At 36.8% G+C, this 18,911-nt stretch overlaps 2 protein-coding genes across 3 annotated transcripts in view; one reads left to right on the plus strand and one right to left on the minus strand.

The window, feature by feature from the left end:
- LOC142337603 (uncharacterized) overlaps nt 1-18,911 on the minus strand; it is a 115,833-nt gene that overhangs the window by 32,849 nt on the left and 64,073 nt on the right. The window lies entirely within an intron of this gene.
- The window catches only part of LOC142337601 (cilia- and flagella-associated protein 298-A-like), a 364,848-nt gene continuing 348,432 nt past the window's right edge, over nt 2,496-18,911 (plus strand). Inside the window, exon 1 of one of the 2 annotated variants that reach the window (XM_075386946.1) lies at nt 2,496-2,511. The gene's annotated coding sequence lies outside the window, so the exon portion shown is untranslated. The remainder of the gene's footprint in view (nt 2,512-18,911) is intronic. The other variant, XM_075386947.1, reaches the window with a different exon arrangement.

Genomic DNA, 18,911 nt, shown 5'->3' on the forward strand with positions numbered 1-18,911 from the left:
TTCGAGTCTTTGATGGTATTCGTCGTTTCCACCGCATATCCAATTCGTGGCCTTGTCCTGGATCTTCTCGATTGATTTCATGTCAGTCTTCGAAGGGTACCAGACTTGGGAGGCGTAAGTGAGTACGGGCACTACGTATCCTATGTACGCGTTTAATTTCGTTTCCATTGAGGTTCTGCTCGAAACATTTCGTTTGAGTGTGTAGAAGGCTTTCCACGCTATGGTTGTTCTACGTTGGCAGTTTGCGCTCCAAGAGAGATTTCGAGACATTACGACTCCGAGATCTCTTTGGGTGGCAACGGTTTCCAGACCTGCCTCGACACGCTCGACTAGATCCCCTCTGATGAGGAGAGTTTCACTTTTGCTAACATTTAGGTCCATATGTTTTGCCCTGCTCCATTTCTGTATTTTCCCAAGAGTGGTCTCACATTCGTGCTCACCGTGGGTAATTGCTTTAAAATCATCCGCGTATCCGAAGACCGGGATGTCTGAGATTTCTTCGTGGAGATCGTCAATGTAGATGATGAACATCAGGGGCCCCAAAATTGATCCCTGAGGTACTCCGCTGGTTACATTTCTGGTCTTTGATTTGCTTGTTCCAATTTTGACGCGTTGCGTTTGGTTTGTGAGATAGCTTTCGAGTAGTTGGAGTAACTTTCCTCCGAGGCCAATGTCCTTGAGCTTCTGGACGAGTCTTGTGTGCGCTACTTTGTCAAAGGTTTTTCTGAAGTCATTATACAGAGTTCGAATGTCATTATACTTTTTCGAATCAAGTCGCTGGTATATTTCGTCTGTGGAGAGGGTGAATTGAAGGACTGCTGATCGTTTCTTTCTGAAACATTGTTCGGAGTCACAGAGAGTTCTTTCTATCGGTGGGTAAAGCCGTTCAAAGATGATTTTCTCGAAGACTTTTGAGACGTTCTTCAGTAGACTTATTGGTCGGTATTGTGTGATGTCTGCTTTGTCGTTTTCTTTGTAGATCGGTGTCACTGGAGATGAGATATACTAATGTTCACGTCTCGGAAGCCATCGAAGTTGCCCCGCGCTGTCCTTACTCTAGTGACACCTCTCGCAATATAGAAAGATCAACACTTAGTTTTCAGCTGAAAATGGGAATTCTTTGACAGTTTGTGTATTTCGTAGAACCTTGAAACAAAAATACATATGGACTGCACTTGTGGGCAAAAATGCATACTACTTCAACTCTCCACTGTGCAAAGTGGGTTATGCCCACATGCGGCACAGTAAAATTAGAGACGTTCACCAAAAACTATGAATGATATGTGAATGATGTCTATGAACGTTGTCGAAGAATGTTGTTTATGAATTATGAATGATGTCGAAGTTGAACCATCGCTTCAGTTGGCCAACTCCTGCCCGGAAGGAGCCAAAGAAGCATACACATATCACGAGGCATTTGAAAATCTAAAATAGCGATGCATAAAATTTTAGAAATTGAATAAAATAGTTTTGCTCCACTCGCGTTTTCACGCATGGGTCTTCTCCACCACGCAGTATAAAGCAAATAGCCACAAAAATTTGAATGAAAAGCAAACACACACTCGGTCGCAATAAAATACATTCGGTAGAAGATCAGTTTCGCACTCCCGCACGGCTCAATTATCTGTCTCAAAGGCTGCCGTGGTACTAAACGTGTAACTGAGGTTGATCATACGTAGTGTGGTTTTGCGGGAAGGCAGACTAGACAACTAATTCCCATATTAGTATTTCATACTTTTGACGCGGCTGCTAGAGCCTAGAATACTGCAGTAATTTTAAAATACAATTCAATTTTGCTGTTCGAGCTCTCTGTGTCTAGAATTTCAGAACAAAGAGAAAATTAAAGAATTTTGTTTTTTTTTGCACAATTCGAACCCCTTCTGGCTTCGGTTTTTGGTCAATTTAGTAAATTTTGATCAATTTATTTACATTTCAATCATTTTGCATAACAAGCAGCACATTCGAACATTTGAGGGTATCCCAGGAAGACAGTTATTTTTTTCTGACATGGTCAATAAGTAGAATTCATAAATAAAAATATTTTTTTGTTCCACGCAAAATTAAGACTCATTTTCATCCATTTTAAAGCCATTTGGTGAAATTTTTGATTTGAAACGCTTGCATTAATTTTTGCTCTTCTGTAACAGTGAGAAACGCAGAAAAAAAACAAGAAAACTATTTGAGATCTGTGGTAATTTGTTAATTGTTCTACATTTGAGAAAAAATTAAGGAAACCATAAATGCTGAAAAAAGAATGGTGTTTGGAAATAACCAGGTCTTGAGGCCTTTTTGATCGAGCAGTGGACAAAAGTTACTTCTTGTGCAGGAAACAGATTCTTTTGCAACATAGATTTGAGAAAAAATTCAGATAGAAAATTTAATTAAAATATTTATTTGATTTTATTTCTTTCATTATTGCGTTTGTGTTGAACATTGCATTCAATTGGTGCAAAATCAACAGTCTATGTCGTTATTTAGCCTTGTTATTTAGCTTTGATAAACTTATTAAATAGATCGGAGACTGTCCCCCAGCCTATGCTCTTTCAGTGCCTGATTGCTTGACAAACCCTGTGTGGAAGACCTTCTAAACGTAGAAGGGTTTTAGAGACAGGTGTTTTCGTATGAAATGCGTTACCACTTAACTAACACATCAGATAGTGATACAGTAGTTATTGGTGACCCACAACTGAAACACCTTGACTTCCCCAACGTAAATATTCTATCGCTCCCAGGTGCAGGTATCAAGAACGTAGTCAGTTTTATCCCAGAGCCAGGTAAACTCAAAACCATTGTTCTTTTTATTGGTGGCAACGATCTCTTTGACGGATACCTTCCCTCCTCCACCCCTATTGAAGAAGTTGCCTTGGAACTCAGCTGCGTAGCAGACAGCCTATTCGACGTTGCGAGTAGAGTATTTGTAATCAGCATACCACGACGCATCCCTCCGGAATCGGAGCTTGAACGTCTTAAAGAGACTTTGGAGGACAACGAATTAACCAGAAACCACGCAGTAAACAGAGGCTTGCAAAGACGGTCGCTTGAATCCTTGTGAGGTTATCGGGGACTGTCAGAACGGACTTTTTCAAGGACACACTTAGCAGATCGAGACAGTGTTCACCTAAACGATTTTGGTCTCAGCCAAAATAAGCTTAACCTTCGAACAAAAGTCATTTAAAAAAATTACTCAGGTGAACGAACTGTACACCCGAACGTTTACGAGTGCACGAGGCAAAGCGGCTGTGTTTGTGGTCTTTTCAGAGGGTATAGATAAATCATAGGTTCCTTTCGTCAGGATCCACGGTTTTTTATCTATCCGTAAACAGTTTTCATAGTTCTAGTGGTTAATTCCAGTATTAAATATTGACCATGGCTTCCTTACATCAGGATCCACGGTCTTGAAACACTGAAATTTTAAAACGATCTATCCTTCTATCACAACTATCTCTTGTCTAGGTTAACTCAGAAATTCAAAAAGCCAAATCATGAGTGGCGATCAAAAACTAACTAGCAAACGCTGTAAAACTTGCTCAACAAATATTGAAGCAAAGTCGGCCATTTTCTATTGCGTAGCATGTGGTGTATGGATGCACCTTACAAGAAGGTGTACTGGCATGTCCCAGGACGCTATTATGGGCATCAGTAGTATTATGCAAAATGTTCTCTTAATATGCCAAAAGTGCCTAGAGCTAAATAAGAAGGACAAGATACTTGATGTAATTGATAGCGCGAGGACTGACGAAACCATAAGTGAGCCAAAACAGGAAGTTGTAGAAAAAAGGGGAAGCAAAATCAATTGGGAACCAACTTAAAGAGATTAAAAGTGCTATTGAAATTAAAAATGTACAACCCTCGCCAGCAGAACCAAAATCTTTAGATGCTCCTCAAACACAATAAAAATTCTGAAAAAGGAATACTATGACGGAAGACGGTATCCTATTCAGAGGCATCCCTGAACTGGTCTCCACTAATAGTAGAGACAGATACGAAAACGATTTAAAAGATGTGAAAGCTATAGCAAAACCTCTCAGAGTCACTTGCAATGTCACAGTTCTAAAGACATTAGGTAAATATCAGGAAGGAAAAAGTCGAACCTTGGTCGCTAAAATAGACAGTGACTATGCAAAAAGGCTTATTCTACTCTCGCGTACAAAAATGAAAGATTACGGCAAACCAGTTCTTATAAGTGAAGAACTCATCCCAAGTGAACAAGCTATTGAAAACGTGATTCTCCAAACAAGGAGGGAAATGATCAAAACAGGATCAAATCTTAAAAAAAAATTAGAATTCGAAATCTCGTACTCCAGATAGAAGACAACAGAAAATGGACAAATGTCCAAATAAATGAAAATGTCACAAATTCAAACGAACGACTATTACACTCAGAATTGAAGATCTTAACCTATAATGTACAAAGCATAAATGATCTAAAACGGTGAAGTAAGTTTGCAAACTGTGTGTCAATTGAAAACGATCTCGACATCGTTTGCTTAACAGAAACCTGGCCCACTAGTGATATCACGGACGAAGCTCTTTCCTTTGAAGACTATACAATTTATAGGAGAGACAGAAAAAGTGAACCGCACAAAACTAACACGGTGGAGTCCTCATTGCAGTACGTAAAATACCTCATGAGAGGGTTACTTTGAATTCTGAAAATGAGTACGTTGTCATCAATGTTAAGCCAAAAGATGTCTCAATGCTGACTTGCTGCTTATACAACCCTCCAAACAACAGTCCATAAAGATGTTTGTCAGAATCATTGATCTCTTTAACAAATGAATTGAATCAATATGCTAAAAAAGAAAATTGCGACTCCGTATTTATCACAGGGGACATTAATTTTGACAAAACAATCTGGCAAACTCTGATTTCTAACGATGAGTTTGAAGACACAGTACTCGAGAGCCTGGTTAAACATCATTTCAAGAAAATCCTGAAACAAAAAGAAAAAAATCAACTAGATATTTTCCCCATTAATAATCTCATAAACGTAATTAACCGTTCAGAAGTAAATGAATTTAACAGATCATTCAGCTCAGATCATAAAGTTTTTAAAATAATTCTACAACTACCACATGAAAACACTCTTAGATGTAAAAGACAAAAATATGCCTTCAATAAAATCGGCTGGAGCAATTTAAACGCAATCATAGCTGAAGATCCTTTTAACCCTTACTGCTACAGTAACGTAGACGCACTTGTAAAGCAATGGTACAAATGGCTGGAAAAAATTTTGGCAAAAGACGTTCCAAGAACAACTAAACACAGGGCAAGACAACTAAACCGCACTGGTTAACAAAAGAAAAATCACACTTATTGAAATCAATCGCTACATTAAAGAGAAAAATTTCGAGAAAGTCAAATCTGGCGAAAATTCTAAAACTGAAGAGAAAAGAAAATCAACTACGAAAAAACTTAGTCGAAGACCAAGCTGGGTTTGAAGAAAAAATTCTTCGAGGCGGAAAATTTTCAGATCTTCAAAAATATTTGCCATCTATTCATAAAAGTAGTAGGTTTCCTGAGACAATGAAATACGAAGATGAAAAGTCAAATGACGATGCACAGAAAAGTAAGTCTTTCAGCGACTTTTTTGCTAGTGTTTTCCTAAAAAGTAATCAAATTGATCAAAATCGGACCTTCGCAAAAAAGACTTATAACCATGTGAAAGTAAATGAAACAAAAATTTTAGAAATCTTGTCAGAACTTGAAACTAGTAAAGCATGTGGACCGGACAACATAGGCAATCTTGTGCTCAAAAACCTGCCTGCCCTATCGAAATCCTTACTGATAATGTTTAAGGCTGCGCTGTTCAAAGGTTATTTTCCATCGTTTTGGAAAATAAGTGAAGTTATTCCCGTCTTTAAAGACGAAGACAGAGCAGACGTGAAGCAATACAGACCTATAAGCCTTCTCTGCAACACATCAAAGGTTTTCGAAAAAGTTATATTAACGAACTATATGACATTGTAAAAACGACACTACACAATGCACAACATGGTTTTCGAAGAAACAGGTCGGTGGTAACACAGATGTTGCTGTTCCTAAATCATCTTTACAACAAATTTGATGGTAATGAAGAAGAACTTTTGGTTCTGTATCTGGACTTCAAAAAAAACTTCGATAGAGTTCCACATGACATCTTGTTACAGAAAATTGAAATGCTAGGCATTGGCGGTAACTTTTTGAAAATTATTGCCAGCTACTCAAGTAACAGAAAACCATACGTAAAGCTTAATGATTTTAACTCTGAAACAGTGCAAGTAACAAGTGGTGTTATACAAGGATCACTAATAGGTCCACTTCTATTCATCATTTTTGTTAACAATCTTCCTCTACAAATAACTAAAAGTGAAGCCTTTGGATATGCAGACGATTTCAAGCTCGTTGCAACAAATAGTGAAAACATGCAATACGATATAAAACAAATAGAAGAATGGTGTTTAAACAATAAAATGAAATTAAATGAAAATAAGTGTTATATCTTGCCAATCAAAAGTCAAGACAAATCAATTTAAGTTTAAACAACAAAACCTTACTTTACCAGAGCGAGCAAAACGATCTAGGCATTACAATGGCGCCAAAGCTGAACTGGAAACCTAATGTCAAAAAAAGGTGCTCAAAGGCACTGAAAGCGTTCACTTCTTAAAAAGAAACACTTCAACGTCCACGAAACTAAGCGCAAAACTCAATGCGTACACAGGACATGCCGTACCAATTGTTACATATGCAACTCAAGCCTGGTTCACTAACAAAACGGAGACGAAAGAGATCGAGCGCGTTCAAAAGAAAGCTACCATTTGGATCCTAAACAACTGGGAACTGAAGTAAAAGAAGAGGCTTGGGAAGCTCAATTTACTTCCTATCTCCTTATATATGGAACTACACGATCTACTCCTCTTAATTGCTTTTCTCTCAGGAATTTACAACATCAATATTGCGATCAAAAGAAACCAAAACTCTGATGATCAACTAAATACCAGACAATTTGAGCTTATAAACATAAATCAAACAAGAACGAAAAAAGGAGATGAAAATTTCTGGAGGCGTTCTAGTCAACTTTTGAATACTATCTGTAAAATTAACAATTTAGCTATTAAAAGCTCAAGCAAGAAACGATTGACCGAATTATACTGGAATTATTTCTCTAGACATTTTTCTAAAGCCAATTCTTGTACATGGATCTTTTTGTGCAAATGCAACAACTGCAATCCAGTACAGAAGGTCGAATTAGCCAAACAATAAAGGGATGCCACGACACTGAAGCCTAAACTACTACTACTACTACTACTACTACTACTACTACTCATACTACTACTACTACTACTACTACTACTACTAATACTACTACTACTACTACTACTACTACTACTACTACTACTACTACTACTACTACTACTACTACTACTACTACTACTACTACTACTACTACTACTACTACTACTACTACTACTACTACTACTACTACTACTACTACTACTACTACTACTACTACTACTACTACTACTACTACTACTACTACGGCCGACTTGAATTTGGGGTAAGCGATCCGCGGTTTACGGTTTTGCTCGGAGATTTCTCATTTCTGTTCCCAGAGCTCAGATAAAGCTTGTTTTCGTTAGCCAAGATGTTAATCTAGCCAAAACTGAAAATGGCCCTATTTGAAAAGCATTTCTTTGGTTCTTATTAGGTTTTAAAAAATTAAATAATTTTTGAAAAAACTGCCTTTTTCTCTCAATTTTACATATAAAAGTTATTTTTTCTCATCGTAGATTGATAGTCACGCTTGAGAGCTTTCCAGAACATTCTTTTAAATCATTCTAGCTGTCTTATTTGTTGTTTTATTGACCGAGTGGAGTAGGGTGACATCCGCGGCCAAACAGTAAGGGAAATTGAAAACTCTGTTTCTTCATCAAAAATTAATATTTTTGATTTTTTCTTTCAATTTCGGTGCTGTAAGACTAAGTACTGGCATTTTTGGTCATGTAGTGCAGTTTTGTTTAGTGCCTGGAAACGACCTAATTTTCAGGTCATAAAATGAAAGTGACCCAAACGAGTGACCACTGAACTGCAAGAAAAGTGGAATGAGGCAAAAACTCAAAAATGAGTCCTGGAGTCTGAAATTTTGCATGTCGACTAAAACTAGTCATACAAGACAGGTAACATTTTGCTGGATTCTAACATCTTTTAAAAACCGAGAAAAAAAGGTTTTTAAAATTCTCGACTTGAATTTGGGTACGAATTTTTTTTAATTTTGGGCCGGATGCGAATATCTGGAAGACGGTTATTTTTAATGAGATCAGCAAAGTATTTATGGAACCTCAATTTCAAATTGCTATCCGGGTTTAAAAGGGCCGGTTTTTTGGTTCAAATAGCATAAGAAAAAATGAAAAACTAATTCGAACACCAGAAGCAGTTTCCGACGAGACTCTGCAAAAATAAGGCCATTCAAAATTTATGCTACTGAGGATTGTGCTTCAAAATGTTTTGAAGTGAACATGTTAAGAGTCAGCGATCTCGATATTTTCGGCTCCCAATTCTAAAAATAGAGTTCTAAAATTTATGTCAAACTCTTGTCAAGCAGCAGAAAATTATTAAAGTTGATAGGTCGTTTTTGCAACTTTTTATTTTCTTTTTAATGTTTTCAGTTTGCTTGTTGGGTCACAAAGCTTACCAAAAATAATTTTTTAAACACAACTTTTTACTGGCAAAACCGTTTTGTTGTTGTTTTCAGTTAATTTTGATTTTTTGTAAAAAACTTGAATTTGGGTACATCGCAGTTTGTTGAAGTCAAACTGAAAAAGATGAGATCCATTCAAAGATAACAACATAAACAAAAATGATCATTTTCATGCAAGAAAAATTTTCACTACCTTTGCGACATAGTTGTCTTCCTCCAGTCTTTTTTTTGAAGCAGAAAGAATAATAACTTCAAAAAAAAAGGAAGCAAAGAAATCTGAAACAAAAAAATAAGAGTTCAAGGTACAGAAAAACGAATTTGAGAACGATTTCTGATGTCATTTCTGAAAAACTGTTTATTATTACAAATCAGTTTTATGCAGACAAAGACACTTACGTTGATGAAACTACACATATCTTAATAATACAAAGGTAAAATTTTGAAAAACCAAAAAACTAGAATTTGGGTTCGAAAAAAAAATGCCAAAGTGGCCCTATTGGTCTGGTCGCCAGGTTTTTCTATTAAACATAAAAACAATTGTCATACCAATTCCTCGAACTCCTCATGGATGTTCGTACGGAAAAATCCAGCCTAAAGAATTTAAAGACATTAAAAATTAGCCCAAAATTTTGGTATGAGTAGAGTGCTTTTGAGTGCTTTCAAATTTTTTCGAAGTCCATTGACTGATTAGGGATCAATAACAGGGAAAAAGTGGCCTAAAATAACGGACATACGTTTTGTTTGCTACAGGGGTTAAAAAAATGATTTCTACGGGGCCAGAGCCTTCAAATCGATACGATCCCCTATTTTTTTTTTCAAATTGATTTTTTTGCTTTAAGTCAAAGCCTTTGGCCCCTCCATTTTTTTCAAAACACCTCCTCATCCACGGGATAGTTGAAAAATCTGCCTGTAAATCCCTTGGAGAAGATGTGTATCACATTATTATAAAAACTAAGTGTTTTAGAGTTGAGAAATCCGGAGTTTTTAAAAATTTTTTGCGGTTTTCAATTTACTCTAAGTCCATCGCCTGTTTAGGGATTAATTACCGGAAACAAACATGAGCTTAAAATAACGGACACAAAATGGAATTTCTCGGGGGGTCAAAAAAATAGGGGATCATCCCGAGTTGAAGGCCAGAGCCCTCAACTCGAGATGATCCCCTATTTTTTTTTTCAAATTGATTTTGTTTCTAAAGTGAAAGTCTTTGGCCGCTCCATTTTTTCAAAGTAACTCTTCATCAACGGGATAGTTAATAATTCTGCCTGTGAATGGCTTGGAGAAGGTTTGTATCACAATATAATAAAAGTTAAGTGATTTAGAGTTGCGAATTCCGGAGTTTTCAAAAAAATTTTTGCGGATTTCAATTTTCTCTAAGTCCATCGCCTGTTTAATGATTAATTACCGGAAACAAACATGGGCTTATAATAACGGACAAAAAATGGAATTTCTCGGGGGGTCAAAAAAATAGGGGATCATCCCGAGTTGAAGGCCAGAGCCCTCAACTCGAGATGATCCCCTCTTTTTTTTCAAATTGATATTTTTGTTTAAAGTCAAAGTCTTTGGCCGCTCCATTTTTTTCAAAACACCTCTTCATCCTTGCGATAGTTAACAAATCTGCCTGCGAATGACTTGGAGAAGATTTTTATCACAATATAATAAAAATTAAGTGTTTTAGAGTTGCGAATTCCGGAGTTTTCAAAAAATTTTTTGCGGATTTCAATTTTCTCTAAGTCCATCGCCTGTTTTGGGATTAATTGCCGGAAACAAACATGGGCCTAAAATAGCGGACATAAAATGGGATTTCTTGGGGGTCAAAAAAAATAGGGGATCATCCCGAGTTGAAGGCCAGAGCCCTCAACTCGAGATGATCCCCTATTTTTTTTTTCAAATTGATTTTTTTTGCTTAAAGTCAAAGTCTTTGGCCGCTCCATTTTTTTCAAAACACCTCTTCATCCTTGCGATAGTTAACAAATATGCCTGTGAACGGCTTGGAGAAGATTGGTATCACAATATAATAAAAATTAAGTGTTTTAGAGTTGCGAAATCCGGAGTTTTTAAATAATTTTTTGCGGATTTCAACTTTCTCTAAGTCCATCGCCTGTTTAAGGAGTAATTACCGGAAACAAACATGGGCTTAAAAAAACGGACATAATTTGCGATTTATCGTTGGGTCAAAAAAATAGGGGCTCATCCCGAGTTGAAGGCCAGAGCCCTCAACTCGAGATAATCCCCTATTTTTTTTCAAATTGATTTTTTTTGCTTAAAGTCAAAGTCTTTGGCCGCTCCATTTTTTTCGAAACACCTCTTCATCCTCGGGATAGTTAACAATTCTGAGTGTGAACGGCTTGGAGAAGATTGGTATCACAATATAATAAGAATTAAGTGATTTAGAGTTGCGAAATCCGGAGCTTTCAAATTTTTTTTTTTGCGATTTTAAATTTTCTCTAAGTCCACCTCCTGTTTAGGGGTCAATTACCGGAAACAAACATAGGCCTAAAATAACGGACAAAAAATGGGATTTTTCGGAGTGCCACTAAAAATAGGGGATCATCCCGAGTTGAAGGCCAGAGCCCTCAACTCGAGATGATCCCCTATTTTTTTTTCAAATTGATTTTTTTTGCTTAAAGTCAAAGTCTTTGGCCGCTCCATATTTTTCAAAACACCTCTTCATCCTTGCGATAGTTAACAAATATGCCTGTGAACGGCTTGGAGAAGATTGGTATCACAATATAATAAAAATTAAGTGTTTTAGAGTTGCGAAATCCGGAGTTTTTAAATAATTTTTTGCGGATTTCAACTTTCTCTAAGTCCATCGCCTGTTTAGGGAGTAATTACCGGAAACAAACATAGGCTTAAAAAAACGGACATAATTTGCGATTTATCGTTGGGTCAAAAAAATAGGGGCTCATCCCGAGTTGAAGGCCAGAGCCCTCAACTCGAGATAATCCCCTATTTTTTTTCAAATTGATTTTTTTTGCTTAAAGTCAAAGTCTTTGGCCGCTCCATTTTTTTCGAAACACCTCTTCATCCTCGGGATAGTTAACAATTCTGACTGTGAACGGCTTGGAGAAGATTGGTATCACAATATAATAAGAATTAAGTGATTTAGAGTTGCGAAATCCGGAGCTTTCAAATTTTTTTTTTGCGATTTTAAATTTTCTCTAAGTCCACCTCCTGTTTAGGGGTCAATTACCGGAAACAAACATAGGCCTAAAATAACGGACAAAAAATGGGATTTTTCGGAGTGCCACTAAAAATAGGGGATCATCCCGAGTTGAAGGCCAGAGCCCTCAACTCGAGATGATCCCCTATTTTTTTTTCAAATTGATTTTTTTTGCTTAAAGTCAAAGTCTTTGGCCGCTCCATTTTTTTCAAAACACCTCTTCATCCTTGCGATAGTTAACAAATATGCCTGTGAACGGCTTGGAGAAGATTGGTATCACAATATAATAAAAATTAAGTGTTTTAGAGTTGCGAAATCCGGAGTTTTTAAATAATTTTTTGCGGATTTCAACTTTCTCTAAGTCCATCGCCTGTTTAGGGAGTAATTACCGGAAACAAACATGGGCTTAAAAACGGACATAATTTGCGATTTATCGTTGGGTCAAAAAAATAGGGGCTCATCCCGAGTTGAAGGCCAGAGCCCTCAACTCGAGATAATCCCCTATTTTTTTTCAAATTGATTTTTTTTGCTTAAAGTCAAAGTCTTTGGCCGCTCCATTTTTTTCGAAACACCTCTTCATCCTCGGAATAGTTAACAATTCTGACTGTGAACGGCTTGGAGAAGATTGGTATCACAATATAATAAGAATTAAGTGATTTAGAGTTGCGAAATCCGGAGCTTTCAAATTTTTTTTTTTTGCGATTTTAAATTTTCTCTAAGTCCACCTCCTGTTTAGGGGTCAATTACCGGAAACAAACATAGGCCTAAAATAACGGACAAAAAATGGGATTTTTCGGAGTGCCACTAAAAATAGGGGATCATCCCTAGTTGAAGGCCAGAGCCCTCAACTCGAGATGATCCCCTATTTTTTTTTCAAATTGATTTTTTTTGCTTAAAGTCAAAGTCTTTGGCCGCTCCATTTTTTTCAAAACACCTCTTCATCCTTGCGATAGTTAACAAATATGCCTGTGAACGGCTTGGAGAAGATTGGTATCACAATATAATAAAAATTAAGTGTTTTAGAGTTGCGAAATCCGGAGTTTTTAAATAATTTTTTGCGGATTTCAACTTTCTCTAAGTCCATCGCCTGTTTAGGGAGTAATTACCGGAAACAAACATAGGCTTAAAAAAACGGACATAATTTGCGATTTATCGTTGGGTCAAAAAAATAGGGGCTCATCCCGAGTTGAAGGCCAGAGCCCTCAACTCGAGATAATCCCCTATTTTTTTTCAAATTGATTTTTTTTGCTTAAAGTCAAAGTCTTTGGCCGCTCCATTTTTTTCGAAACACCTCTTCATCCTCGGGATAGTTAACAATTCTGACTGTGAACGGCTTGGAGAAGATTGGTATCACAATATAATAAGAATTAAGTGATTTAGAGTTGCGAAATCCGGAGCTTTCAAATTTTTTTTTTTGCGATTTTAAATTTTCTCTAAGTCCACCTCCTGTTTAGGGGTCAATTACCGGAAACAAACATAGGCCTAAAATAACGGACAAAAAATGGGATTTTTCGGAGTGCCACTAAAAATAGGGGATCATCCCGAGTTGAAGGCCAGAGCCCTCAACTCGAGATGATCCCCTATTTTTTTTTCAAATTGATTTTTTTTGCTTAAAGTCAAAGTCTTTGGCCGCTCCATTTTTTTCAAAACACCTCTTCATCCTTGCGATAGTTAACAAATATGCCTGTGAACGGCTTGGAGAAGATTGGTATCACAATATAATAAAAATTAAGTGTTTTAGAGTTGCGAAATCCGGAGTTTTTAAATAATTTTTTGCGGATTTCAACTTTCTCTAAGTCCATCGCCTGTTTAGGGAGTAATTACCGGAAACAAACATGGGCTTAAAAACGGACATAATTTGCGATTTATCGTTGGGTCAAAAAAATAGGGGCTCATCCCGAGTTGAAGGCCAGAGCCCTCAACTCGAGATAATCCCCTATTTTTTTTCAAATTGATTTTTTTTGCTTAAAGTCAAAGTCTTTGGCCGCTCCATTTTTTTCGAAACACCTCTTCATCCTCGGAATAGTTAACAATTCTGACTGTGAACGGCTTGGAGAAGATTGGTATCACAATATAATAAGAATTAAGTGATTTAGAGTTGCGAAATCCGGAGCTTTCAAATTTTTTTTTTTTGCGATTTTAAATTTTCTCTAAGTCCACCTCCTGTTTAGGGGTCAATTACCGGAAACAAACATAGGCCTAAAATAACGGACAAAAAATGGGATTTTTCGGAGTGCCACTAAAAATAGGGGATCATCCCTAGTTGAAGGCCAGAGCCCTCAACTCGAGATGATCCCCTATTTTTTTTTTCAAATTGATTTTTTTTGCTTAAAGTCAAAGTCTTTGGCCGCTCCATTTTTTTCAAAACACCTCTTCATCCTTGCGATAGTTAACAAATATGCCTGTGAACGGCTTGGAGAAGATTGGTATCACAATATAATAAAAATTAAGTGTTTTAGAGTTGCGAAATCCGGAGTTTTTAAATAATTTTTTGCGGATTTCAACTTTCTCTAAGTCCATCGCCTGTTTAGGGAGTAATTACCGGAAACAAACATGGGCTTAAAAAAACGGACATAATTTGCGATTTATCGTTGGGTCAAAAAAATAGGGGCTCATCCCGAGTTGAAGGCCAGAGCCCTCAACTCGAGATAATCCCCTATTTTTTTTCAAATTGATTTTTTTTGCTTAAAGTCAAAGTCTTTGGCCGCTCCATTTTTTTCGAAACACCTCTTCATCCTCGGGATAGTTAACAATTCTGACTGTGAACGGCTTGGAGAAAATTGGTATCACAATATAATTGAAAATTAGGTGTTTTAGAGTTGCGAAATCCGGAGTTTTTAAAAAAAATTTTGCGGATTTCAATTTCCTCTAATCCCATCGTCTGTTTAGGGATTAATTACCGGAAACAAACATGGACTTAAAATAACGGACATAAAATGGGATTTCTCGGGGCGTTAAAAAATAGGGGATCATCCCGAGTTGAAGGCCAGAGCCCTCAACTCGATATGATCCCTATTTTTTTTTTCAAGTTGCTTTTTTTTTGCTTAAAGTCAACGTCTTTGGCCGCTCAATTTTTATCAAAACACCTCTTCATCCACGGGATAGTTAAAAATTCTGCCTGTTAACGTCTTGGTGAAGATTGGTATCACAATATAATAAAAATTAAGTGTTATAGAGTTGCAAAATCTGGAGTTTTTAAAAAAAACTTTGAGGATTTCAATTCTCTCTAAGTTCGTCGCCTGTTTAGGGATTAATTACCGGAAACAAACATGGGCTTAATCTAACGGACATAAAATGGGATTTCTCGTGGGGTCAAATAAATAGAGGATCATCCCGATTTGAAGGCCAGAGCCCTCAATTCGAGATGATCCCCTATTTTTTTCAAATTGATTTTTTTCTTGTAGTGAAAGTCTTTGGCCGCTCCATTTTTTTTTCAAAACACCTCTTCATCCACGGGATAGTTAACAATTGTACCTGTGAACGATTGGGAAAAGATTGGTATCACAATATATTAAAAATTAAGTGTTTTAGAGTTGCAAAATCCCGAGTTTTTAAGAATTTTTTTGCGGATTTCAATTTTTTCTAAGTCCATCGCCTGTTTAGGGATTAATTACCGGAAACAAACATGGGCTTAAACTAACGGACATAAAATGAGATTTCTCGTGGGGTCAAAAAAAAGAGGATCATCCCGAGTTGAAGGCCAGAGCCCTCAATTCGAGATGATCCCCTATTTTTTTTCAAATTGATTTTTTTTCTTAAAGTGAAAGTCTTTGGCCGCTCCATTTTTTTCAAAACACCTCTTCATCCACGGGATAGTTAACAATTGTACCTGTGAACGATTGGGAAAAGATTGGTATCACAATATAATAAAAATTAAGTGTTTTAGAGTTGCAAAATACCGAGTTTTTAAAAATTTTTTTGCGGATTTCAATTTTTTCTAAGCCCATCGCCTGTTTAGGGATTAATTACCGGAAACCAACATGGGCTTAAAATAACAGACATAAAATGAGATTTCTCGGGGGGTCAAAAAAATAGGGGATCATCCCGAGTTGAAGGCCAGAGCCCTCAACTCGAGATGAACCCCTATTTTTTTTTTCAAATTGATTTTTTTTGCTTAGAGTCAAAGTCTTTGGCCGCTCCATTTTTTTCAAAACACCTCTTCATCCACGGGATAGTTAACAATTCTGCTTGTGAACGGCTTGGTGAAGATTTGTATCACATTATAATAAAAATTAAGTGTTTTAGAGTTGCGAAATCCGGAGTTTTTAAAAAATTTTTTGCGGATTTCAATTTTCTTTAAGTCCATCGCCTGTTTAGGGATTATTTACGGAAACAAACATGGGCTTAAAATAACGGACATAAAATGGGATTTCTCGTGGGGTGAAAAAAATAGGGGATCAACCCGAGTTGAAGGCCAGAGCCCTCAACTCGAGATGATCCCCTATTTTTTTTTTCAAATTGATTTTTTTTGCTTAGAGTCAAAGTCTTTGGCCGCTCCATTTTTCTCAAAACACCTCTTCATCCACGGGATAGTTAACAATTCTGCCTGTGAACGGCTTTGTGAAGATTGGTATCACATTATAATAAAAATTAAGTGTTTTAGAGTTGCGAAATCCGGAGTTTTTAAAAAATTTTTTGCGGATTTCAATTTTCTCTAAGTCCATCGCCTGTTTAGGGATTAAATACCGGAAACAAACATGGGCTTCAAATAGCGGACATAAAATTAGATTTCACGGGGGGTCAAAAAAATAGGGGATCATCCCGAGTTGAAGGCCAGAGCCCTCAACTCGAGATGATCCCCTATTTTTTTTTCAAATTGATTTTTTTTGCTTAGAGTCAAAGTCTTTGGCCGCTCCATTTTTTTCAAAACACCTCTTCATCCACGGGATAGTTAACAATTCTGCCTATGGAACGGCTTGGTGAAGATTGGTATCACAATATAATAAATATTAAGTGTTTTAGAGTTGCGAAATCCGCAGTTTTTAAAAATTTTTTTGCGGATTTCAGTTTTCTCTAAGTCCATCGCCTGTTTAGGGATTAATTACCGGAAACAAACATGGGCTTAAAATAACGGACATAAAATGGGATTTGTCGTGGTGTAAAAAAATAGGGGATTATCCCGAGTTGAAGGCCAGAGCCCTCAACTCGAGATGATCCCCTATTTTTTTTTTCAAATTTATTTTTCTTCCTAATGTGAAAGTCTTTGGCCGCTCCTTTTTTTTTCAAAACACCTCTTCATCCACGGGATAGTTAACAATTGTACCTGTGAACGGCTTGGAAAAGATTGGTATCACAACTTAATAAAAATTAAGCGTTTTAGAGTTGCAAAATCCGGAGTTTTTAAAAATTTTTTTGCGGATTTCAATTTTTTCTAAGTCCATCGCCTGTTTAGGGATTAATTACCGTAAACAAACATGGGCTTAAAATAACGGAAATAAAATGAGATTTCTCGGGGGGTGAAAAAAATAGGGGATCAACCCGAGTTGAAGGCCAGAGCCCTCAACTCGAGATGATCCCCTATTTTTTTTTTCAAATTGATTTTTTTTGCTTAGAGTCAAAGTCTTTGGCCGCTCCATTTTTCTCAAAACACCTCTTCATCCACGGGATAGTTAACAATTCTGCCTGTGAACGGCTTTGTGAAGATTGGTATCACATTATAATAAAAATTAAGTGTTTTAGAGTTGCGAAATCCGGAGTTTTTAAAAAATTTTTTGCGGATTTCAATTTTCTCTAAGTCCATCGCCTGTTTAGGGATTAAATACCGGAAACAAACATGGGCTTCAAATAGCGGACATAAAATGAGATTTCACGGGGGGTCAAAAAAATAGGGGATCATCCCGAGTTGAAGGCCAGAGCCCTCAACTCGAGATGATCCCCTATTTTTTTTTCAAATTGATTTTTTTTGCTTAGAGTCAAAGTCTTTGGCCGCTCCATTTTTTTCAAAACACCTCTTCATCCACGGGATAGTTAACAATTCTGCCTATGGAACGGCTTGGTGAAGATTGGTATCACAATATAATAAATATTAAGTGTTTTAGAGTTGCGAAATCCGCAGTTTTTAAAAATTTTTTTGCGGATTTCAGTTTTCTCTAAGTCCATCGCCTGTTTAGGGATTAATTACCGGAAACAAACATGGGCTTAAAATAACGGACATAAAATGGGATTTGTCGTGGTGTAAAAAAATAGGGGATTATCCCGAGTTGAAGGCCAGAGCCCTCAACTCGAGATGATCCCCTATTTTTTTTTTTCAAATTTATTTTTCTTCCTAATGTGAAAGTCTTTGGCCGCTCCTTTTTTTTTCAAAACACCTCTTCATCCACGGGATAGTTAAGAATTGTACCTGTGAACGGCTTGGAAAAGATTGGTATCACAACTTAATAAAAATTAAGCGTTTTAGAGTTGCAAAATCCGGAGTTTTTAAAAATTTTTTTGCGGATTTCAATTTTTTCTAAGTCCATCGCCTGTTTAGGGATTAATTACCGTAAACAAACATGGGCTTAAAATAACGGAAATAAAATGAGATTTCTCGGGGGTCAAAAAAAATAGGGGATCATCCCGAGTTGAAGGCCAGAGACCTCAACTCGAGATGATCCCCTATTTTTTTTTTTCAAATTGATTTTTTTTGCTTAGAGTCAAAGTCTTTGGCCGCTCCATTTTTTTCAAAACACCTCTTCATCCACGGGATAGTTAACAATTCTGCTTGTGAACGGCTTGGTGAAGATTTGTATCACATTATAATAAAAATTAAGTGTTTTAGAGTTGCGAAATCCGGAGTTTTTAAAAAATTTTTTGCGGATTTCAATTTTCTTTAAGTCCATCGCCTGTTTAGGGATTATTTACGGAAACAAACATGGGCTTAAAATAACGGACATAAAATGGGATTTCTCGTGGGGTGAAAAAAATAGGGGATCATCCCGAGTTGAAGGCCAGAGCCCTCAACTCGAGATGATCCCCTATTTTTTTTTTCAAATAAATTTTTTTTGCTTAGAGTCAAAGTCTTTGGCCGCTCCATTTTTCTCAAAACACCTCTTCATCCACGGGATAGTTAACAATTCTGCCTGTGAACGGCTT

The sequence above is a fragment of the Convolutriloba macropyga genome, chromosome 4 (genome assembly GCF_964194025.1).
Source record: "Convolutriloba macropyga chromosome 4, txConMacr16.3, whole genome shotgun sequence".
Lineage (NCBI taxonomy): Eukaryota > Metazoa > Xenacoelomorpha > Acoela > Convolutidae > Convolutriloba > Convolutriloba macropyga.